This window comes from Sprattus sprattus (assembly GCF_963457725.1).
Source record: "Sprattus sprattus genome assembly, chromosome: 7".
NCBI lineage: Eukaryota > Metazoa > Chordata > Actinopteri > Clupeiformes > Clupeidae > Sprattus > Sprattus sprattus.
This window is the reverse complement of record NC_137926.1, coordinates 27,083,214-27,109,299: the sequence shown is the minus strand read 5'-3', so window position 1 is coordinate 27,109,299 and position 26,086 is coordinate 27,083,214. Positions and strand designations below refer to the sequence as shown.

The following is a 26,086-nucleotide window of genomic DNA, read 5'->3' as shown; positions in this document are numbered from 1 at the left end:
GGAAATGAAAAGACAGCAATGGGGGCTAAATCAACTTCTGCATTTGCTCAGTGTGCTCAGTCAGAGGGCTCTCCTGACCAACTCTGCTGAAGCTGTTGAGATCCTGAGTGCTTCCTCTCAGCCCACTCATCACCTCTGGAGAGGAGCGGACGCACCACAGCCAGTGACAGCCATCCACGCACGGGCTTGACAACACAGCCGGTGGGGTTGAAGGGAGACACGTATCCATGACGCCTTTCTACATTTCCTTCTTGACATTTAGACTTCTCCTTCTCCCAGACATTTACCAGAGATCCTCTTATTTTGTCACAGTGATTAACAGTAGACTAACCAATATCAAACCCCAGGTGATGTGACATTGAGTGAGACGAGGGGGCAAACAGCTCAAGTCAGTAACAGTGCAGGAGGAGTGGGGTCTACGATGTGCATATCACAAGTGGAGCAAAAACTATGCTGTAAAAATTGTGCATATTTTTCAAAGAGGAGACCAATTAGGCCTACTCCTCATGACCAAGAAGAGTAATTTTGGAAAGCTTAGTGGATGAGCTCGAAAGACCCCATCATGAAATAGTCAAATGCTAATTCTTCACCAAGCAGGACAGGCGAGTGATTAGCAGACAGGCAGGGGGATTCATAATTTAAGACTCTCATCATTTAAAAATGTGGGACTCTACCAGACGTTCTGAATGATTTTAATGAGATTGGCTCATTTGACTGCTAAAAAGAAATGAGCTGAAGACAAAAACAGGCTGATGTCTTCCGCTTCTCATTTGGAGACGGTTCTGTAATTCACAGATGATTGTTGTGAATGCTTCATGTCCTGCGGCTATGTCTTTCAGTATATTCCTACCCACTGAGCTTATATTCTCTGGATCTTCTAAATGGCCTTCCCCCTCCTCAACTGGCCATAAAAGTACTGCAACAACTAAATGGTTCTCCTCAAGGTTGTTGGTCTTCCAGTTTCTCTAAAGAACTACGACAAAGGCAACCACATGAACTGTCGACTGGTTTTCTCTTTATCTTCAGATGGAAATGGGAAGTAAAGTATCTGGCATATTAACCCTAAAATAAACACACACACACACACACACACACACACACACACACACACACACACACACGTCTCCAGCCTGTCATCAAGCTAAAGGGTAACTATATCATTTAACGAGCAATAGGTTCCGTCACCAAGATGCAAAAATTGCATACAGGTCATAAGGGTATGTTGATTCCTCAAAAATAGTTCTTCAGAAAGAGAACACAAAACACTGATACTTCAGAAGCAGCACACTTGGTTTTGTTCCTTCCTTGACTTGTTAAGGCAATAACCACAGTGGAAAGAAAACAACTGTGTGATAGTAAAATGATTCATAGTTTGGAAAAGAGAGTCAGAGTGGTGAGGTGAACACTCATGCCAGCCATTCCAAAACTCAAAAGCAATGCCAATACCACAGTCTAATAATGGAGGAGCCCTTTCTGCATAGGCGCCTTCGGTCCGTCTGTCTTAGAAGCACGCATGCACACGCGCACACGCACGGACACAAACAAACGATACACACACACACACACACACAAACACACACACACACACACACACACACACACACACAGCGACAGAAAACCATTTGCTTTCAAGCATGACAACCCCAATTATTAAAGGACAGAAAATATATCAAATTACATTGCGGTTATAACTATTTAACATTTCTTTGGAAAAAAAACACCCTAGCAAAGATCACAGACTCTCTCTCTTTCTCACACAAACAAATTATAGGTTTCTCACATTCTAAAAGAGTCAAAAGAATCTCTTTTGGTTTCCAAACATGCCCTTTTTTGGAGAGCCAAGAAAAGCAAGCTCTTACTCCGATTTAAGATGAGAGAGTAGACAAAAGAGATTTAGGGAAGACAGGGAGGCACTTGTTGCCTTCAGGTGAGCAAATAAGCCATAAGAGAATTCTTTGCCTTGGTCAGTGCTGTGAAGCATGGGGGAGTGGGTGGGCAATTACAGCTAAATGAACTGTGAACGACAGAGACACTCAAGTCTCAATAGTTTCCCATCTCAAAAGGAAGAACACAAGGTGGGAAAGACAATCTCCAATGAGAAAAGTCATAGCCTTTTAAACAGCTTCATAAGCTATTGTTGGAGCCAGAGATTCTGTGAATTGTATTTTTGTATGCTATACTATGGGGAAAGAGAATCAATACTTCTCAACTAATTACTGGACTAACTAAACCAAAAGAGCCAATAATCCTGTGTAATAAATAAAGTCAAAGCAACTGCCCCCTACTGTATCTTATCATCCACTCCAACAGGACACATCAAGAAAACAATGGAGGTGAACTTTCATTGATTTAACTGAGAGGAGGAAGGGTCCTGTCTCTCTGTTGTCTTCTAACAATGAGGAAATTACCCCATAATAAGGGATTAAAAGCACAGCTTGAAAAGGGGTAGTTGTTTTAAACACCTCACCACAGGAAGGGCTAACTGAGAAGTGCTGAAAGGAAAACTGAATAAGTCACCATTCGAGGAGTTCCTGGACACTCCTGTGCACCAAACCACACAAAGGACAATACTCAAATGTACCTGGATCAGAGAAACCAGGGACATTGTTACGCAGTAAACTGACTACAACATAACAGCCCTATGCCAATCACATACTCGAATCTCGAAATATTTTTTTTTATTAAAACACATTTTTAAGTTCGTCAGACTTGCACTTAACTATAACAAAGAATGCAACTCAGAAGTGCAGCAGTCTTTTCCTGCAAAGTACCCAATTTGCCGTATATCCATTTCAAGCATGCGCGCTGCATGCATACAATAATGTAATAGGATGAGTCCAATCTTTCCAATAGTTAAATAATATCTATTCAGTGTAACCACGAACGCAATCCGTAGACTCAATATGTCAACAGTAAAGGCACATCACAACTGACTTATTTTCGATTCATGGGCTAAAACTGTATTGCCAGACAGCGTAACAAATTACAATTGTTGATCAGAAAGGCAATATAACAATGTAGAGTAAACTTACAGCTTTCAACTCCCACGTGAAAATTCGAGCGGCCAAACAGGCGATAAAATCCGTCGATGTAGGGTAATAATTTTAACTGTTTCTCCAGATGCGGAAAATCTGCTAGTGGCAGCGGTCTGCTTCACAGAGCGGACCCCACTCCTTTGAAAGCGTCGCTCAGAAGTGCGCTCCGATAGCCGAGCTCGCGAGCAAATAAAGCATCCCAGCTGTCAGCCTCCCCTCGTGTTTCTGCCTGGAGAGAAACGCGTGAAATTCGAGCCTTGCGTGATGTAACACACGGTGCGCTGTCCTCTCAGCATCAACGGGCGTGAACAAAGGACAGACACAAAGCAGGAGAAATACACACCGTCTAGTACAACGGAAAGGTGCACTATTAGTGACGAGGATCTACGAGAGTGGACGTGTGGGAGCTGAATGCAGTCGAATGGTCGAATGCTACAAACGGTGTTCTAAGCAGGCTGCTGTCCCGCCGCAGCTCGACTGCTCGACAAACGTGTGCAGTGATAAATGCGTCCAACAGAGCGAATACCCTGCTGAGGTGCCCTCGTGTTGTCTATGATACCTTCTCCCTAAAGAACAACAACACCATTTAAATAAATATCTTAGATGTATTGTGTTTATATACCATATGTCTCCACTAATGCACCTTAACTTTTTAACCAGTAAGCTGAATTTGAATGAACTCCAGGGGGTCAGGTTCAAAAGTTCAAATGGGTAGTTCCAGATAACACCAAACAATAGTTGCGTAGGCACTGAGCAATCCTGACGTGCTGATGGCACCGACAAAAGTGCGGAAGACCTCACTACTATTAGCTTCAATGGTTCCATGGGGGGCACTGGCCAGTAAGCCATCCGAACTCCAGCTTCCCATGGTGAATGTCATGGTAAGAGATACAATTTTCAAAAGACTGGTTTATAAAGACACAAAGACACTTTTTTTTTTAGTTGGTCCTCAAGTTAGAGATAGCACTTGCTATTTGTTATCTGGCTGAATAAAATCCCTGAGAAATGAGGAAAAGGCAAGTCTTTAACAGCTATTTAACAACATTAATGAGTTGCCGGCACCATCTGTGTTGTGTTGTTTGTTGTAAGCCCTAAATAATGCATGATGGAGGCATCACAGCTACTGTCTGCCAAAAACCCAACCCCTTGGGGCTTCTGCGTCCGCTGAGGGACACATGCTCTTTGCAAAGAGCCCATCCAGAAGACAAGCAAACCACCTGGAGCTCCATTGGGCAATGGTTTCATAGAGTCTAGTTAGAATGTATACAAACTAAGCAGCTAAGTAAATATGAAATGGGATTAGGCACATCTTTGGAAAAAAAACTTTTTGCAGATAGTAAACACACACAAACATTTTATGTTTTCCAATGTGTGTTCTAGAGCAAAATGGGAGCTTTAGGGGGCTAAAACACAGTTCCCCAATCATATAGGCTATAGGAACTGTGTTACCAATACGAAATACCCCCCCTTTGACATATTACCGTGTCAAGAAGGCAGATTGTTGCAGAACAGGTGCAGCTATAGCACACACACCATTATGACAGCTGAAGATATTTAGTGTCACGGTAAACCAACTTTTCCAAGGGACCAACAGCCCCAGACACAGACTAAGACACGAGGCTTGAGGGAGGTCACCTGTCTCCCCAGGAGTATTCACTTTCCTTCAGTTCTGATGGCAGGCCTACAAATGGTACAAAACTGTCTATTGCATGAAATGAAATATCCATACAGTTTCCCCAAAAGTTGGTCGTAAGACTCTATAAAGAATATAAAAGAATACAAAATAAAATGTAATAGCAAAAGATCATGTAGCCCACAATACTGTGAACCCTGGGGAGATGAAAGCTGTTGTTTATGTTTTACCAGGCTTTTAGTTGCTGTTTTTTGTAGCAGTTTCGGTTAGATTGTCATGCCCAAAAAATAAGCACACTATTTCAAGCTGCTGATGTCCTGTGATCAATCATTCATGAGATGCATGACTCAGTGGAATCTATGTATGGAAACAGAGCTTGGCGGTCCAAAAGTAGTACGCCTCAACATGAAATACTGCAGAGAAGATCCGGGGATGCAGCACGGCTGGAAAACTGTAACATGAATCTAATTTAATATCCCGGATGTTATTTACTAGCTAAATATAGTTGTGGGTCACATGGTGAAATGTCCTCTCCCAAATACAAAAACCCTCTTAGCTGCAAACAACTATAAGTAACCCTCTGTCACCCAGACCTGCTCTGGATACAGACTCCGTCAGACATACACATGCAGCAACAGCTGTGTGTGTGGACTGCCAGAGGAAGATCACAATGGGCAAACGTTTCCTGGAGACAGGCTTCTGGACAACTGGTGTGGACAGAGGAGTATGTGTGTGCATGTGTGTGTACTCTGGTTCCCTATGGCTACAGGACAGTGACAGGCCAGCAGTCACACATCTCCCTTTCTCCTTCTGTCTCATTCTACTGTACACACGCACGCACGGCTATATAGCAACTAGGTAACCGTAGCAATCGGGAAACACTGTTTGCTGTACAGCCTGAACCAAGGTTTAATTTCTCAAAATCCGCTCACCAATAATTAGCAGTCTTGAGTTGGGTTCAAAGTGATGATAACCACTTGTGGATGATGTTAAATGACTTCACATAGACATTAAACCAACATCAGGCTGTGAAGTGGGGAGAAGTTCCATGTCAGAAGATTACCATTAATGTTTCAAGGTAATTTAGTCACACAATGCAACAATTATACTTGAGGATTAGGGTTAGGATAAGCAGTTTAACCTTAAAATAACAGCTTGAAAAAAATTGGGGCGCTACAATGACTTTTAATATGGAGAATCGCCTCCATGCCATTGCCATACCAGGGTCCATAGGCATATAACTTCGTCCTGTAGTTTTGCCTGCGGCCGCCCGGCTTTCTTATGTCTGCCGAACTAGTAAGTAGCTTATTTGCCGTCTTGCTTTGTCTTGTGTTGCACTTGCTTGATGTTTGACTGTGTAAGGACAGTTGTTGAATAACTAGTTTGTCATAATGTCAAAGTCAGCACATTTCAAGAGATTTCGTTAGTTTTAGCTGCTAGCATATCGTTAGCGAATAACTATTGATCCGTTGTGCTGCAGTCCAGGCTGCTATAGGGCCAATAGTTTTCCGCGTCAAAAAAAAGCAAATTCCGTGTCACGTTTTTGGTAATTCCGTGATTCCGCGTCAAAAAAAAAAAACAGCCGTATAATGCCTTTCCGCACGTTAACTGTATGAAAAACTCTGTTGATAGTGATGTTGCCTAGCAACGCTGTTTTCGCGTGCGTGTGCAGCACCCTCAAGTTCAGTTTGTCGCTAAGTAGTTGACCATACTGTGCCTTATACATTTCCAATGCGTAAATCATCATTGTTCGACCTGTATGTGAGGCATTATGTGCATACTTAATGAAAGTAAGGGTTTTCATGAAGTTGCTTCTGTGATATATCGTGTATTAAATACCAAATTTTGGGCTACCTGCTCGTGCTATTAGTAGTGATTAGCATGATGCTAAGCGGAGATTTAGCTATGTTCTGTTCTTATGTTGATACGCTGTAATAAAGATGGGTTCAATCCTGTTAAGATTTCGACTGGATGAGATATGAATGAGATCCATGTTGCCTAGTGTAATGTCCACTATTATATGTATCTAGTAATATTAGTTGTGTAATTGTTATTGTGTAGAAGTAACTCATGGTAATGTAATTCAGTGCAGTGCTAATTAGTCCCCATAAATTAGACTGCTTGGTAACTCAGTGAATAATACGTGCCCTTCTTAGATTGTTGTTTGACAGCCATCAACACAACAGAAGACTTAACATTTTAGTTTTTAATGCGATTGGGAAGATGAGCAAATGAACGTGAGTGCGTGACTACCGTTGAAAAGGGGGGCGTGGCCGGAGCAGAGTTCAGCGCAGACGTGACATTTTCTGACTGCTTTTGTTCTTTAATTAATGTTTGTTCATTGTTGCGATCTTTGTTGTGTTTATTTGAAAGAAATTCAGTCTTACAGGGTGAAATACAGGGGGTTTTGGGCGATTTTGATGCACAAAAAGATATTTCCGTTTGAAAAGTTGCAATTCCGTTTTCAGTGGTCCATTCCGTTTCAGATGGTCCATTCCGCGTATTCCGTCCGTTTTCCGTTTTCGCGGAAAACTATTGGCCCTACTGCTAAGAGGGATCTTTGCTCCTTTCCCTTGTGCGTCAATCCATCGCTCACTGACCTGAGCTCAGCCAGCGGAACCATGAGATGAAGTTAGAGCTGTCTTGTCAGTGTGTTGTCACCCTGCCTCTTCCCTGCAAAGGGCAGGTTTTACACTCGTGTGAATGCAGCCTATTAACAGGACCCGATATACCCACTCAACCAAGAGGAACTGAGTGAGGCTTTTTATTCAGGTCTTTTTAGCAATCCCTGGAGGACCGAGTTTGAATACCTGACAGATGCTCACTAGGCCTTCTGCTACAGGAACTAGCCATGCATTAATCAACAAGACTCTGCCTCTCCTCTACCCTTTTCTCCTTGTGAAAAAATAGAATAAAAATGGAGGAACTAATGTCTTTCAAGGAGAAAGAGGTATGGCTACCTTTTTTTAAGGGGTGACCCAGTACTGGAGTATTAGTCATTATTTAGAGCAGAAAAAGTAGGTTCCCTATTTTTGAAAAAGACAGGAATACGCCTAAATGTGTTACTAAGTTAGGCCAATAACTGCACAAATTCATCCCTGGCCATTTTAAAGCAAACATGCTGAATCACAGTCTTATAATACCACCCTTTCCAAATCCAGTGACACTGTGTTTGTGTCCATTAGTTTGTCTACTGGGGGAAGTGAGCAAGAAGGATAGACACTGCTTGTGCGAGTGTTAAGGATGAAGAGACAGGCTGTGTGTGTGTGTGTGTGTGTGTGTGTGTGTGTGTGTGTGTGTGTGTGTGTGTGTGTGTGTGTGTGTGTGTGTGTGTGTAAAAAACCCATTAAAATGGGAGGACGGTCTCTGACTACACCCAGGGCTAAAGCACAGTAAGGGGAGTAAGATGGTGGTGCAAGGAACACAGAAGACCAGGCCTCTCTGAGTGGGAGACTTCAAAGCCTTCTGAGCTCACATTTTTACAAGGGGAGCAGAAAGCCTTACCGCCCCTCAGGTCAAACAGAGCCTGATCTGCCTGGTGTAACTCAACCCAAACAGATCTCTCACTACCCAGTGAACCAAGGCCACAGCGTCCCGGCTGTGGGAATGATGCTCTTTGGCTTTTAAATGAGAGGCAGAGTGAGTTTACACAGTCAATAAGCGTTTGCCTGGGGCTAGCAAAATAACGGGGCCATCAACCTATAGATCCTTAAATGACACTGTTCCAGTGAGGGGGTTGCCAAAACCCTGCCCAGCCAGAGACGACTGTCTGCTCAGGACTGTCCCACAGGCCAATGACAGCAGCAGTGGTGGCGACAGCAAACACCACTGTGTGTTCCTGTCTGGAGCTGTTACCCAGTGATGAACACCAACAATTCACACAACCCAACAGCTCTGCTGAGGGAGAGGCAAGGGGCTGACTGGCGAAAGAAGTAAAGAGAGAATGAAATAGAAAGGTTTGACATTTACAAAGCCTAAACAGTTGACAAAAAGTCACACAGAGTCCGTCATTGGTAAGAGAAAGCCCCAAAACAAAAGGAGGAGCTGTAATTAGGTAAGCTTGGCATTTCTAATCAAAACCTATTATGAGCTTGGTCATTTGTCTCTAATCATTCATGCACTGCATGAAAATCAGGCAAACATACCCTTTGCTATGCCTGACAATGTTAAACCTGAAATGGGACAGCCAATAATATTGCACTAGAACTGGGGCAGGATTTCTGCATACATCAATAGCAGAGCAACCATGTGGGATGGCCTGTGCAGTCACTCCTCCCTGCCCTTGGGAGAGTGAGGGAGAGCTCTGGTCTTGTGTTTGGGTGTTTGTGAGACAGCCTTGAAGATAAACCAGCAAAAGAGAAAGACAGAGTATAACCTAAACTCTGGGTCCATCAGTCATGCTACTTTGCACAGCAAGCAAAATGTTGGCAAGGACATCCAAGCACCATCTAGCACCAGGCTGAGAAAGTAGATCAGGAAACAAATCAGAGCTGTGTAACCCTGGCTGCTCACAGCGCCCTTGTTGCTGTCTTTTGGTCCTCAGGGCAAAACTGTGCCAGAGCACACAGACAGGCCCGAGAGAGGCAAGAGCACTAAGCCCAGCCGTGTGCTTTCTGTGTGTGTGTGTGGGCGCTGCTCTCAACAAGTGGGCACCTTTGTCTCCCTTCACCCACACACACAGGCTGAGTGTCCAGCTTCAGAGCTACAGCTGGTCATCTATGTGTTTGTTTGTGTGTGTGTTTGTGTGTGTGTGTGTAAGTGTGTGTGTGTGTGTGTGTGTGTGTGTGAGTGAAGGTGTATGCTTGTGTGAGCATGCCAGCAGTTATATAAGCCACTACAAATCATGTCAGGAACATAATTCTAAATAATGCACGCACATCATCTCATTTTGGAACCAGGCCTGCAAGTAATCAAAATATTTGAGCCGAGATAAAGAAAGGAAGCAAAAACTCTTCTGATAGTTCTGTCTTTTCTCAGATTAAGGTTGTGTGTTCATACAGCATTTTTGTTTGACAGAAACGTGCTGACAGTGACGACACCAGCACCTTTCTGAAAGGTTTCGAGATTTCTTTAAAGTAAAAGTGCGCGTAGGGGCCAGACACGAAAGGCATAGTGCTCTGTAGAGACACTGGGTGCAACGCTTTTAATCTAGGTGGCCGCATGTGATCTCTCATCATTGAAAAAAAAACCTGGCACTAAAAAAAAACCACGCCCAGCGTTTGACCTGCTGTCACTCCAATTCCTGCATCTGTTAAACCGAGCATCAGGGGGCATTCATTAATTAGGCTGGGATTACCTGTGGCAGCGCACGAAAAGAGCTGGAATGGCTCCTACCTATAAAGGGACAATTTCAGTCTAACACGGGTCAGGTGTGTTTGTGTGTGTGTGTGTGTGTGTGTGTGAGAGAGAGACAGACAATGAGAGGTAGGAAAAGGTGTCAAACCATACAGACCAATTAAAGCCTCCCAAATAAATCTTGTCCACAGTTGTCCCATGAATGATCTCCCATAATAACAACATTATTGGTTGTACAGTGAAAAGCATTGCTGCCTTTAAAGTAGTCCACCGATTACCTGCCAATTTCAGTCGCTTTGGACAAATGTACCTGCTAAATACCTGTCATTTACATTTAACTGCATACCCAGATAGCCCACTAAATGTTATAATTACATGTGCCATGATAGAAATACATTGTGATACTTGACCAGGTATTACAAGAATGTCCTAACTTTTCCCCCACCTTGAGGCAAAGGTCTGAAAACCATGTCATGGGTAAGCACTAATGACGAATCCTCTGAAAGTGCCACCTTCCCATCACATGTTGCAACCTCCTCTTGCTCATCAATCTAAACAGAGGTTTCACTCTCACCCCCTTAGATGGTAAACATTGTTATCTCATGCCTCATGGGCCTCCTCTGGCTTCTTGGCTGGGGAGGCTTCTCTCTCCCTGCAGTGAGAGGCAGATGAGCACAAAGCGCACAGCTGGCCTTTAGCTGGCAGGTAGATTTACTCATGATGGTTTTTCAGATGGCACCACTCCAGGTCCCACACAGAGTTAGCGCATGGCTCCTGTTCAAACTGCTCTTTCTCCGGAGAGCAGAGGAGATCGCAGGGCGCTCTTTAGGAAAAGCCTGAGGCCCCGGGGTCTGCACCCAGCTGTTAAAAAGCGCCAGACAGTTCAGTTCACATACTCATCATAACTAACCCCCTGCCAGGATAGCTGTTCTATCCTCCACCTTATCCTCCCTCTTTCTCTCTCGTTCACCTTCAATGACTTCCTGTTCATCTGTTTTTTGGTTACGGACATTAATATTTGATGCCTGTGTTTGTTGCGGTGACTGAAGACGCCCACAATTTGGGATTACGATCTAGCACTGATGAGTGTCTCTTCGGGAATGTAACGATTCTTGAGATGACACCAGGTCTGCACACTGATATCATCCCATCCTGGCATGGATCCAGGTCTGTGATAAACTGATGTTGATAGCTGCACTCATCTGAAGCAGTATGCTCACACCGTTCACAGCTCCAGCTGGACAGATGGACATAATGCCTCGGATGCTGCGATGACAATCTGGGTTCTGCCGGTCAAACATTCTTGTGAGAGGGATCAGATTGTATTGGAGAAAGAGGAACGCAATGAAAAGCTTCAGAGATGGGGTTACTTATAGGCTTATAGCGCACAAACCTTGTTAACGGTTTGACAAGTGAGATTTACGTGACGTGTTATTTATTCCTCTACAGTGAACTCGAGTGACTCCTGTGTATACCTGTCTGGATACCTGAGATACAGATCCTTCAGCAGAGGAGGAGAATACCAGCAATAAGACAGCTGGAGTGATTTTTAAGGTACCAATTATATGAATAATAATATAATATTATTAATTAACAACATGGTTGCATTTACTTTTCTCCATTGAATGCCCCGTTTCTTCTCTGATGACAGTTTCAAGCCTCCCTCCTGCGTTCTTTGAACGGAATAACAAATCTTGTGCCAAAACAGCTTCAGATCATGACTTTTAACACCTTAAGAGTGTGAAGCCGCACACCGTCTCACACAACACTTGGGGTGTGAGTACGTGTTTGTGTGCGAGTCTGCGTGCACGAGTGTGTGTGAGTGTGTATGTGTGTGAGTGTGAGTGTGCGAGCATTACACCACGAGTGGTTTAGTCTCTCCAGCTTGATGAAAAGTATGTAATGAGAGGCCAGATCACAGTTATGAAAAGGATCAGCGTGGGCTCCTCACACAGTGACAGTGAGCTTAAAGAGCGCAGAGGGCCAGCAGCCAGCCCAGGACACAAACGGAAACACAGCGTCATCAATGACTATTTGTGAATGTGTGTGTGTGTGTGTGTGTGTGTGTGTGTGTGTGTGTGTGTGTGTGTGTGTGTGTGTGTGCGCCTGTGGCCTGCGCCAGCCTCTGTTCCAGTGAGTGATGCTGAAAGAATCCGGCACGTTGAAGAAGAGCCCATCATCTGGCAACTCTGCGGACACACACAGACAATGGGACATCCGCTGCGGGGGAACAGGAATATTGCCCTCAGGCCTGGATGCTCCTTTTCATGCAGCGCGGAGCGGAGGGTTCGAAACACAACATGGCATTCCTCTCCTGCCTGGGTAAAGCCAGGGACTCCAAATGTATGTGTGTGTGTGTGAATGAATGAATGAATGAATGAATGAATGAATGAGTGCGAGAGAGTGTGTGTGTGTGTGTGTTTGTGCGCAAAAGAATGACTGAGTGAGAGAGAGAAAGAGAGAGAGAGAGAGAGACACATTGTGTGTGTGTGTGTGTGTGTGTGTGTGTGTGAGTGCAATAGACAGACAGATGGGACACTAGTGTCATCTCATCAGGGAAACTGACTGAACACCAACTTAAGGAGACATACACTGATGAAGGACAAGATAACCGATAACCCCCATCCTTTTCATTGTTTTTCATTTCCATGTTGAGAAATCATTTCCGCAGTGATGGGAGAATTTGTGTAGTTCCTGCGTTCCCTCATTTCCTCTCATTAAGCCTTCAGATCTCCTCTCAGGCCGGCCTGACCACTGTGCACACAGCAGCACGCTCTCTCCAATCTAACCCAGTGGACTTGAAACATAGCCAGCTAACCTCAGTGTGGATTAGACCATGAGGCTGGAGAGTCCAGTGACAAACACTTCACTTCTCTTCCTGAAGCCAGAGGGAGAGTGTGGCAGAGAGAGAGAAGAGGGGATAGGGAGGGCATCCAATGACTGACAGGGTAACAAAAATAGCTCTCCTGACAGAGCAGTGTGTCACTGCTGTGCCAATTAGGACGGGCAAGTAAAAGAGAACAGAAGCCGCAATTAAAGGGGTTTGCGTAGACACACTGCACTACTGAAGTCAGCTACACGCGCTGGCTGCAGCTCGGGGGTGATGGAGGCCAGGGACAGAGGGGAGCTGGGGAGGCTTCCTGTGAGAGAGCGGCTTCAGTCCGGCGCCGCATGATGAGGGTCGCGCTGGATAGGATTAAGCATTAATCTGCAGCGCGAGGGGGGATGGGGGGGGGGGGGGGGGGGGGGGGCACAGGCCCGGAAGACGCCCAGGATATAAAAGACCAAAGAGAGAAGCAGACTTGAAGGCTGCTTAGGATGGCTCTAACCAGAGCTCCCCCTCCCCTCTCTCTCTCTCACACAAGGGCCTTATACATGTGCCACTGAGATCAGATCAGTTTATCGTATCGTATTCGCGTGTAGGTGTGAAGATTTTCAAGGGAAACGGCTCTTGTCGTTACCTTTATACATGTGCAAAATGTAAAGCGGTTACATTGCCTCGGGCATGCGCAAAGACCACGGAGATGTGCTCCCACCTGGTTTGTTTACTAACAACATCAACGTGGATCTGCATCGGGCACAGGCAGTGTAGTGGCTTAAAGTTCCCTTCTTTCTATCAGCATATAGTGCTTAATATTTTCTTTGAATAACCACTCTCGGATGGAAAGAAAACGAGTCTACGCGTGGATGTGTTTCAACAACGGTAGAAAACTGTGTTTGCTCCGTCTTTTACTGGACTCATAATTATATGACAGTGGTATTAGTTACAGTTGAGACACCCGAAATAACTTGCATGCGCAGCAATCCTGAGACGTGATTTTTAGTTTGCACATGAATACTAACGTCTTCTTTGATCCCAGGAACTTTGAGCACATAACCCATCTCCCTTACGGAGATATTGGCGAAAGTTAACCTACTTCATTGCAAACGTCTAGTTTTTCAAACGTGCCTAGTTTTTGTGCAGTAGTGAATAGAGTCTCAGTCTACTACACCATACATAGCATATCATGTTTGTAGAAAATGATTAAGGTGCAACAAATGCCAATAAGCATATTTCAATTAAATGATTCACATTGCAAGCAAAATGGTGCGGCTGGAGCACAGGGAGGGACAACGGTGACGCAGTTTGGATGTAGCGACAAACATTTATGTGCTGTAACAAACAGTGTTAACCAGTATGTGAGTAACGTGGCTTTTATTAAAACATAGCGTGTGTAATGTGTAGCTATTTCATTCCGTTTATTAACCTTTCCGGCTGTCTGTATTACTAGCCAGCAGCAGACGTAACGGAAAGGGAGCATTTTACTCCCCGGCAATCTCTCTACAAACTTCCATACAGACGCGGGATCAGCAGAGGAAAATCTACTTTCCTTTTGGGAGAAACCAGGCCAGTCGTTCCCACGACTACAGCACCTTGCAAAACGAATTATATGCGTTCCAGCAACAGGTGCTGCGAGTGAGCGCTCCTTCAGTGCAGCAGGGCGCGTTATAGAAGCCAGGCGAGAGCGCCTGAATCCTGACACTGTAGATGCTATTTTATTCCTGCATAGTGCTAAGACAAATTCTAAATAGAACGAAGGTTAGGCATATCAGCAGAGGTATATTTTGGTTACATTAGGATGGCTACGTTTATAGCTTGCGTTTTGGGCGCACCACAATGCCAAGAAGTTTGTCGCGACTGTAATGGCATATTTCATTGTGGGGGTGATTGATAGTTTAAGGCTTACGAGACACGGTGTTTTCTGATGTTTTACTAAGTCCTCTCTGTCTCTATCACACACACACACACACACACACTAACGGAAGCAAAAAAGGTTTAAATTAAGTGACATCCCTCAAATGTCGCGTCTCCCGCAAACCTGCAAGCTATGAGTCAGCTGTCAGTATTGGAAGAAGCCTTAACGTCGAAGATGAAACTTCCTGGGTTATTTTGTTTCGTTAGGCTATTAGTTATATTTTAAAACAGCCAGTCATTGTAGCCTACCACTCATGGAATAAGGAATTTCAAAGAGATGATGGAGTGAACTTTCTAGCCTCCTGTCACCGTCTCCCCCCAGTCACGCACGGCCTCCCCCATGACACATCGGCCTGATTTGACACGCCCTTTTGTAAGACGAATTAACGTGGTAAACCACCTCTCTCGAAAGGCTCAGACGATCGGCGGAAAAACTAACGGTTTACATCTAGACCCCTTATACATGAGGCAATTGTAACACGCTCGCGAGTTTCTATCGTGGTAGGCGCAATGTAACCGCTTTACATTGACGCATGTATAAGGGGCTACACACTCCTTGTCCCTTCTCACATCAAGATAAAGACAAGTGAAGGGGTCAGAGGAAAAGTATATGGAATAGAGTTGAACAGTGACCACCCAGAAGAAATCTGCCCATACTTTATTGAAGTTCTCAAACAATAATTTTTTTAAACATTAAAACAGTGAATCAAAATGTTAAATGGGGAATCATAACTTAGTAATGGATGGTAAAGCTGCAAATGTTATATTTACCCCCCTCCCCGATTCCTGACAAAGCAGGTTGGTTTGCTTCCATCCGATCATTGCTAGATGGCAACAATCTCAAAAAGAGTCATGAATGTTATCTGCCAAAACATCGGCAAACAAATCCCCTACTGTGAGCGTGCTCTCCAAGCATTCTGTTACCTCACAGCTTAGGCATGTTGAAGCAAGCTTTCTGAAGTTTGTGTTCATGTCAAACTCCTGGGGACGAGTTCGCCCTAAGCTGCTGCAGTGATTGAGATCTATACATTTTCCCCGAGGCTTGCAGTAGAGCTGCTTCCCCTATCCGGCCTCTAAATCAGTGTCAGGAAGTCTACAAGCGTGCACGTGCAGATCAAACTTCCCAGACTGTCAGTGTAGCACGCCTGGCTTGCCAATGTGTCACAGCACTAATTAGACATTGAAAGTCAATAGCCCGGCACGGAAATTCGTTTAATGCTAGAGTAGACTTTCTAATTGGTGACGGGGGTTGGGGCTAATGCAAAGGGGTTAACCAGCGGTACTTGGGGAAGGAGTGGCGACTGAGAGCTGTAAACTTTGACAACCCACTGTTTTTCCGCTACACTCTCGGCGGATCTCACCCGAGCTCCCACCTCAGGAGCTGACACACCCGAAAATAGCTGGAGATGTTTTGTGAAAAAGACGCACAGGAGGGCTGGTTACGAAAGAACAAAGGCAGGGGGAGAAGAGATACGCTCAGCTGCCTCCCGTGCTTTTTCTGTGTGGGGAGGCCCCCAGCGGCTCTTTGACATGACAGGAATTCCAAACGTCTGCAAGTCAAAACTTCACTGGTGAGGCACTCAGGCGTGCCAATTCCACAGCAATCTCCTCTCCTTGTCCATCCATGCACCACACACACACACACACACACACACACACACACACACACACACACACACACACACACACACAGAGACAGAGAGACAGAGAGAGAGAAGCCCAGAGCAGGATTACCAAGTCCAGTTCTCTGGGTCAGATGGCCACGAGTGCCAGAGGGTTTCACCTACTTTGCCTGCAGCCTGCTGCATGCCCATTACATAACTCCCACTGCTCAGTGCTACAAAGGGGAACGTGAGAAGAGAGTGAGATGATCTAACTATTATGCAGCACTAGGCCATCTCTCTAGCAGACAGTCTCCTAGCCATATATTGCATTTCCTTTCTTGAGGACAAGGAATGCACACCATGGCAAGTCAAGCTAGGAAAGCTGATGCAATCTCTGGGTGAGTCTGGGATATCAATGCTGGCACATGATCGTGGCAGGAAATCAAGGCAATTTCCTCTGCCTGCCTGCTTGCCCATGAATATGGCATGTGGGAGGCTGCGTGTCTTTTAATGTGCTAATTACCAGGGAATCGCCCGGCTCTCTCTCACCTACACATGGGCTTGTCGTCGCCACGCAACGCCACGCAGCGGCACACCGGCTCCTGCCAATAAAATTCCCCCAGACCTTTAAAGCGGGGACTGAGCTGTCCTGTGAAATGACTACTTGCGTAATTTGCCATTGTCATTCTGCAGTCTCCACCTGGCTGTGCCCACAGTGCAGAATGCCTGTGGAATCTAAAGGAGGCACAGAGAGAGCTGAAGAGAGCTGAAGACTAACGTTGTCAAGAGGAGCTGGTAGTGTAAGTGAGGGGGGGGTGGTGTCTAGGGGGTGGTCAAGGAAAATAGGCTAACCCAATTGAGGTCGAGCACGGGAGCGTCCGCTTGGTCACGCAGAAAAAATGTGATCATTAATCAGTGGCCTCTGACTGCCCTCCACGCTAAGCCCCCCTAACCCCCTGACACTCATCAAACTGACAAGGGGAGGAAAGAGAGGGAGATTGAGGGAATTACTGGAGGAGAAGAAATCGTCCAGCTCTCCCTGCTCCTCGTCCTTTTTCTCACGATGGCTGAAAGGCTTTCGGGCTCCTCAAGGTGCCTGGATCCTGGTACGTCTGGCTGGAGCCAGATCTGTGCCAGATTAAGACTCCTGGGCAAGCTGAGTGAGAGAGAGGAGGGGAAAGGTATGCTCTTCCTGATCCAGGAATGTTTGAGAGGCGAGTGCCTCTGCTGCACCGGGAGGTAGGCAGGGCCAGTTCCAGAGAGAGCACCCAGGTGCATGATGGGAAAAACAAGAAGGCGAGGGGGGCAGGGGGTGTAATGAGGACAGAGGCATGAAGGAGAAGCCAAGGCAGCCACTTTAGAGAAAAGAAAAAAGAAAAAAACGAAACAAAACAGCACGAGGATTAATAATAAAAAGAACACGCTGTAGGAGTCGGAGAGATAGACAGAGAGTCGCGAGAAGAACTAGGAGAGAAAGAATGAAAAAGAGAGCATCATCAGAGAAGCACTGGGACAGGAGAAGCATCAGCAGTACATATCCTCTGTCTCAAAGAACACCTGGCATCCACCGTCAACTTACCAATGCATGAAAGGGTGGAGTTATGAAAGCACCATCTCCATGCAGTATACAGAGAAGCAGTCCCATACTACATTTCTCCAGCTTTCTCCATGAAGATGGTAGGTCAAACTGCCTGCTGGTTGTGCACAGTGAGACCAAGCAACCCAGCAGGGACTGAGGGAATAGGACTGGTATGCACGAAGCATGGTGAGAATGAGGGGACAGATGTGGTGTGTCCAGCTGTCTTACCACTTTGTACCAACTCGTCTCGAGCTTTGAATGCTTATAGGAAAAAGAAATGGTGTAACTGTTAAGCTAACACAATTCTCCAACACACAAGCTTATTGGAAATGTTATCATGTCTTTTACTGGACTGGCGATGAGACAAGCGAGGTGTGGTCACTCACAGTGATGTTTATGGCCTGAAATCCACCCCCTTGGCACCCGTGCAGGGAGATCCACTCCTAAAGGACAGGCAGATGGGTGGCTCTCTTGAGAGCAAAGGAGGGGTGTGCGAGGAATTAAAGGCATGTGAAACGGAGAGAGGGGTCAGAGGGTAAGTGAGCAGGGGTCAGGGGTCAAATGCACATCACATTTCAGCACTGAAAGAAAACACATGATGAGAGAGAGGTCCATTTCTGGGACAGTTTTTAACTCATCCTATTCCATGGTTCTTAGTGCTATGCTAATGCTACCAAAGACAGATTTTCCATTCTGGTAATGAACCATATAGTTGGGATCAACAAATACAACAGGACTCTACTGCTAGTCCCACTTTAAAGTATTACTACTTAAGCCTCCATTGATAGTCCAGGAAGTGAATGGATATCCTATTTAAGCATAATGTGCAGGAATTAAGGCTCCCTCAGCAGAATTGTAAAGGAAGTTTTTGCTAAAAGACAATGTGCTGCCCTTCGTTCTGCAGTATTAACAGCAAAACTTCAAACGAAAGCGTCTCTGGGCAGGCCCTCAAGGCTTTTCTCAACACCTCCCAGGATTTTGAGTTCTTCCATACTACATCAGAGTTAGCACACGTTGGAGAAACAGAGACGCCAGTGAAGCAGCCAACCTGCATTTGGGATCAATCATCCCACATACTGGTCCCAATGCTCGATCCTCATCTACCCACGCTGTTCTAGACTGTTTTCTCTGGAACCATTTTCAACTTTGTTCTCTCATTTTGCCTTAATTGACTGCTAAGGTCCTCTGAGAGGGGTGATGCTGGTTTAATGGCTGGAGGTGAAGATATAAATATATATATAATAAAAAAAAACATGCCTCGTAGACATCTCTCCAGTCCTACGAAAAGAGGTGTGGGTTCTCACTGAACAAGTAATAACAACTAGCGGGTTACATCACTCACATAATTCATAAAGCAGTCACCCCAGACTCCTTTTTCTTAATCTATCCTTCCACCCCCAACTCCCCAGCAGGCACACTGATAGATGGGATGAGATGATAGAAGGAGAGAGACAGACAGACAGAGAGAGAGAGAGAGCAGGCATGTTAAATGATGTCTGAATGTGCTGGGAGGTAGGGAGAGTCTCAGAGCAATGCTTCAGCATCTCTGGGCTGTGGAGCCCTCCCAGCTCTGGCCTATAACTCATTTACAGAGAAATCCAATAGCCCTGGCTGGAGGAGCCTGAACAGGCATGCAGAGCTCTCACAGTGGTGGCCTGTTTAAGGCTTCACAAAAACAGTGAAATCAGAGGGGCACTACTGGAAGAAAATACCACCCCACCACCCAAAGAAAAAGCAGCACAAACGGTATTTCCAAAACCAGTGGTCAAACACTTCAAAGACACTCACAGGCGGCAAAATAACCGGTGGAATATCACAATGTTATCATACCGTGCACGGTCTATGAAATGCATCACTAAAAAACCCGTGATTTAACCACATGCAGTGCCCATTCAACCACACAATCAGGGAAATACAAAGGCTAATGCATACATTTCCCCTTTGAAAAATGTCTGCTCCTTACCAGTGAAAGACTGACAGAAAAAAAATCAGCCAAGGCACCGTTTGCTCTAGTTCCAGAATTCTTTCCCCAGTAGCCAAACACTTCACAATGTCCTGGTCCAGCTCAGCCTGAGAGAACACAGGCTGACTGCCCGTCTGCCCTCAGAGTGAGCTCACAGAAGAGAGTGGGTGAGTGGATGTGTACACACAGACATAGACAGAGAGAGATAGAGAGAGAGAAACAAACAGACAGGCAGGCATGAGATAGGGATACAGAGATATGGGTAAAAGACAGAGTTGTTGATGAGAGAAGTTGTGGGCCACAGGGAGAAAAGTGCTAGAGAATCAAAGCAATGGAAGGAGTGAGCAAGCAAGAGAGTTGGTGTCTGTGTGTGTGTGTGAGAGAGATAAAGAGAGAGCCAGAGAGTCGGTGTGTGTGTGTGTGTGTGTGTGAGTGAGAGATAGAGACAGAGCAAGCCAGAGTGTGAGTGAGTGTGTGTGTGTGTGTGTGTGTGTGTGTGTGTGTGTGCACACGTGTGCGAGAGAGAGACAGAGCAAGACAGAGAGTCAGTGAGTGTCAGTGAGAGAGTCAGTGAGAGAGAGAGAGAGTGTGTGTGTGTGTGTGTGTGAGTGAGAGAGAGAGAGAGAGACATAGAATATGGGTCTAGTAGTGCCAGCTGGATGCTGGTGGAGGCAGAATTGAGGAGCAGCCAGCATGGTGCATGCTCAGTAGAGAGGAAAAGGAGAAACCGAGAGAGAGAGAGAGAAAGCAAGAGACATAGACATGTAGGCTAAAGTTCGGAATCCTTCAGCTCTCTCATGCTGTGGCCTACTTATAATAAATCCAGTTACGAGGTCCTCATCAGCACATGGGCCCCACACACACACACACACACACACACACACACACAGCTACACTCCCCTTACTGACAGCTATTGATTACCATTATGGTTAGCCACCCATGAAGAACCAGCACATAGAGCCATCGTGACAATGTCCAGTGTCCTGGTTCCCAGGGGTCAGACCCACCCTACATAGAAGTGGGATGGAAACCAGAGGAGAGAAAAAGCTGCAATGAAGAGATCTGATAATAAAAAGCAAATAAGCACAAATTGGTCTCTGGTTTACCCTTGCATGAGGGACAGTCCACTGTCAGTGGACTGACCCACATAAAGGCCATGCTTAGAGCTGTAGTTTCAGCAAGGGGGAAGAGAAGACAGAGGGAATCGTGATGTGCAAACAGGCAGATTACTGGCAGGAAGACCTATTGGGATTTCTGGAGATATTAAATTAATATGATACAGGTAACCAAAAAGACAATGTCATCAATGGGAAAGGTGTCCGTTTTGCTTTGTAATGGTCCTCTCTACACTTACAGGTAATAAACAGCTAACAAATAAAAAAATACAATCCATACAAAACCTTATTTCCACCTACTCCCGAGTTTTAGATCAGAAGCTCATTCTGAACTAAGAATGTTGTAGGGCTCCAGTGGACCCTCAGGCTTAACTGGTCACATACAGCTGGCCTCGTCCAGGCCCATCACACGCACGCACACACACACGCACACACGCACGCAGCTGTGGCCCTTGGAGATACCAAAGACAACCAGCTGTCCTCACCAAGAACTCATCACAGCAACAGTCTTATGCATTACACATATGCACAGGCGTGCGCACACCCACACAAGCAAGTATGCAGGCGAACACAAGCACACCTGTGCTCACACACACACAGAGTATAAAGCACTTCCATAAAGTTCACCCCTAAGTTTTCCTCAGTCTATGAGGAAGTGTTTATTCGAAAAGCTTCAGTGCACATTCTGCAACCATGTCATTTCTCAGGTGCTTCACTCAAAGCACCAATGCCTACAGCTTTATCACACACTGGCGTGAAGTTGGCTTCTGCCTTCCTTTTCCAAACGGTATCTATGGCTGTGAGGTAATGGAGGCTGCAGCATCCTGTAGGCATGAAGGGCAGGCCCACAGAAAGGCTGAGAGGCTGGAAAAATCAATACACCTCTGCTGAAGGACGAGAAGAGGGGCGCTCACCTCTCTCTCTCGCTCACACACAGACTCACACGCACACACACACACACGCACACGCACACGCACACACAGACTCACACGCACACGCACACACACACGCACACACACACACACACACGCACACACACAGAATAGTTCTTCAGTGTGGGTGTGTGTATTTGTTTAGTCAGTCAGATTTTGTGTCCCCAATCCTGACCAGAGGGCCAATATCTACAGAAAATCAGGTCTTGAGCAAATTCTTCTGCTTTTATTTAGCAGAGATCTTATTCTTTTAGCTGCTGAGCAAGTCTAGCGCTCATGCTATAAAGTGTGCTTATCCTTCTCGCCTATGTACTTCAGTGTGATCCAGTTCAAATAAACATATAAATGTCAATTCTAGAGTTCTTGTAGAAAGCTAATAAAGAGCCTAAGCTATGGCCTCCTGATAGCCGTGCTTATGAGTAGCCTAATAGCACACCTCAAAACACACCGCATGGAGTGGCACATCAGAGACACAGCCTTAAGCATACTGAGAGGCAGAGAGAGAGAGACAGAGAGAGAGAGAGACAGAGAAACACCCTGGCTGCAAAGGTCTCCACTCCAACAAAGTCAGATGCCTTGGAGACGGACTTGCTCTCCTAGCATGGCTTTGCTTTCATCATTCCTCCCTGCGTCTCCCGGCAGCCAAGGGTCAGGGAGAGTGCAGTGGAACCTCTTCAAAGAACAGTCATCAGAAACACAAGAAAAGAAATACGCAAGTAATAACAACTTACCTGTGTCAGAGAAAAACCAGGGCCAGCACAGCAAGATGCGAGGGAGGAGAGAGAAAGAGAGAAAGAAAAGTTAGAAAAATTAGCAATTTTAAGATTAAATAAATATTTTAACATCAGTTCCCTGCAGGCTTATGAAAGCAGCACAATGTGTCGACCTGCTTCTGATGGACACATTCAATTCAGTCAAATCAACATATTTCTCTCATAGAGCACATAGTAAATGAGACCGATAGATTGCTGTCTGCAGATGTTGGTTAACACTGCCCTCATGTGGTGATTAACTCTAATGACTTGAGCCTGTCTGGCCAGACACACTGGGGAAGCTTTTGCCTTTTGCAATATGTGATGAACAAATACAGATTGATTCATGTCAAATTTCATTCCAAGATTGCAGGGCACATATTTTGGTGGATGTGGAACCTTTCACCGTAACCCATAGCTAGGCTTTCAAAACTCCACAACACTGCGCTGGAATATTTCACAAAAGTGCACTACTGTGTCAAATCCACAATCGGCCCCTACATGTTGACAGATATCCAGTTCATGTTCAAGGCCCTCAGGAATAGGTCTAGATTTCAAGAAAAGGTGCTAACTCCTGCCAATGACTTAATCAGGCCAATGATTTCTTGATTGAATTTCTGTGGGTTGAAGTATGACTATTTTGTACTGCCATCTGCTGGCTCACAGACATGGTCACACCCAGTAACACAAGGAACATTTGGGACATAACCGACTAAAGAGTGACATTTCCTAAGTACGAGTCATGAGCACATGAGCCTTTTATCATTTCAACAGGCCTAGAATCAATCCTTTCAAACCCTCTAACTGCCTCAGCATTCAATCCTCAACACTCAAAACAATATAGGCTAACACTTAAAGAAAGCCAGAACTATGTGAGCTGACAACACAATGGGAATTCCCACAGAGTCTATTTCTGTGTGAAAGACATCGCAAGGCAAGGGAGGGCTCTACTGATTGTGTTCTGTTTTGCCCAAAGGACAGGTGTGAGAGTGGGACTGGTGTGCACATGCTGCAGAGGCTGCCAGGCAACACCAGTGGCCTTGCCTCCTCCCGTGTGCTCCACCGCAGCGGAGAGACAAAGACACAGTCAACCAGAAAGATGGGTTCATTTAAATGGGTTCATTTATGGGCAAAAAACAGCTGGAAGTCTATCTGTGCACACACATCACACACTCCAAGAGAAGAAGCAATAAAAGATTGGGGTGAACATACAGTCATTTTCTTCCCATGCACATGCACATGCACCTGCAAGGTTCAGTATGGACAAGCAAGAGCTAGACTCCATGTATTGTTAATTTCAATGTCAAATGCCAACATATAAATTCTTGACAGACTGCTTAGATTTAATGAAATAGCCTTCAGCAGTACAAATGGATGAATTCTTAAACTTGTTGTGACATGATGACACAACAATAAAAAACAAACATTTCACATCATTAGGGTGCATTTAGCCTAACAACACAAACACTTTTAATCAAAGAATCCACCTGAAAGTGTCACGCACACGTCCAGTAATGACTCAACTCGACAATCAAAGCAGTAGCCTACACCTCAAACCTCACAGAGATCAAAGCAGCAGCAACTGCTTTCATCTCAGCATGGCATACTAGAACGAGAGAGAATGGCTTACATCCGCTGAATTTAATTCAGGAGTATTCTGGGATAGGAGGGGACACCAGGTGATATCCAACACCAACTTGCTAAGCGGTAGAGGACAGAGATTTGCCTCTTGGCAACGGAAATCTTGAAGTCTAACTGCCCGTCCCACCTCTCCAAATAAGTTCCCCAATCACAGAGTTTTATATGTACTGGAAGCCTCAGTTGATGCACACCTTTTTGATGGGCCTCATTTCATGTGTGTATAATGGACACCAAGCCTGATTACAAATGAAGCTGAAATAGGTGGGCCTTTTTATTTACAATGTAAAGGTATAAAAATGTTATGGGCAGCTGATAAAATACCATCGGTATAACCAGTTCAGTTTCTGTTGCAAAAAACAATCTGTTAAACTATGTTTGACAGTGAGTTCCTGGAATAATAATTATGAAGAAATGTAAGCTGATGCTGTTAAATAAAGTCAGCAAGGAAACTTTTTCTCCTCCATAACATGCCATTTTTGGCAGCATAAACTCATCTCAGATGTGTTATGGAGGTGGCCAAGCAGTCTGACACCTCCCTTGACACCTTTAGTGGGTGATAATCTATTTGAAATGACTGAACGTGCACATCTGAACATGACATGAAATGAACCTTGGGGCTCATCTCTCGGAGATGATACAGGGTCTCCAAGAAGTGGCAATCTGGCAAATCAAAATGAGTTAAGTGTAGAACTTTCTCATGAGAAAAAAGGGAAACAAAGTGGAACCGAAAATATGAAGAAAAAGAGCAATCCGAGATTTCTGACCTCCAGCAAGGGTTGACGTTGATAGTAAAGCAAGATCTAAAACGTTCATCTGAACAATAGCCCAAAGTCTACATTCATTGTAAATTTCATTAAAATCCGGTCATTGGTTTTCGAGAAATGTCACTTTAGGTGTGAAAACAAAGATCCGGATCCAGAATCCGGATCATCCTGAAATTTTAATCCACCTCTTGTGAAAATTTCAGAAAGATCCGCCCAGTAGTTTCTGAGAAATCTTGTCCACAGACAGACAGACAGACAGACAGACAAACAGACGGACAAAAAAATTACCTCCTTGCTGGAGGTAACTAACCAGCAGAGCACTCAAAAACCCAGTTATGCTGACCAGGGCAGTTTCCGCAGGTACAAATGATGCATGAGATTAAATTCCTCTATATTTGACTGGAAAATGTAGGCAAGTACAAGAATTAAGCATGACTCAACCATGTGAAATTGATTCTTGCAAACTAGCTGTTATTTTGGACTCCAATATAACAAAAACAACAACAACAACAACAACATCCTTCCCCTTCTCTTAATGTTTCTGTTTGACTGGCAAATTTGTGATTATTTTTGTGAAGGACTTTCACAGACGAGCCAAATGGCTTAAAAACATTCTCCCTGTTTGTCCAGATGTCAGTGTTTTCTTTACCACAGTTGTGGTTATCACAAAGTGCAGAGATGGCCGAGGGGCCAAACACACACAATCAGTCTATTTCAGAGTAATTAATGTGATTTTCCTGAGAAAAGCCACTCCAGTTTCTAGCGTTGCTTGAAGTGGGCTTTCATACCCGCTGATGTAGCAGAAGGATCTAAGCAACCTTGTTGAGCAGCACAACCACTCCACATGGGTCCCATTGGACAACCACTCCAACGTGCTTTTCGTCAAATGAATCTCGCCTCCTATTTTTCCACAACGTAATAAAAAGCTGTAATTCCAGACAGATGTGGCAAGACACATGCTGGAGAGTTTTGTGGGTGTGGAATGGAGGGGCGCTGGGGAATCAAGTTTGGGGGTGATAATGAGTAAACAGCCTTGT

At 45.1% G+C, this 26,086-nt stretch overlaps 1 protein-coding gene across 7 annotated transcripts in view; it reads right to left on the bottom strand.

Annotated features, from left to right (window-relative positions):
* Positions 1-26,086, bottom strand: part of LOC308368325 (pleckstrin homology domain-containing family A member 5-like) — a 112,639-nt gene that overhangs the window by 48,994 nt on the left and 37,559 nt on the right. Inside the window, exon 1 of one of the 7 annotated variants that reach the window (XM_080842481.1) lies at positions 3,033-3,155. The exons of the other annotated variants lie outside the window; for them this stretch is intronic. The gene's annotated coding sequence lies outside the window, so the exon portion shown is untranslated. Of the gene's footprint in view, positions 1-3,032; positions 3,156-26,086 lie in introns of those variants that run through there. 7 annotated transcript variants of the gene reach the window in all.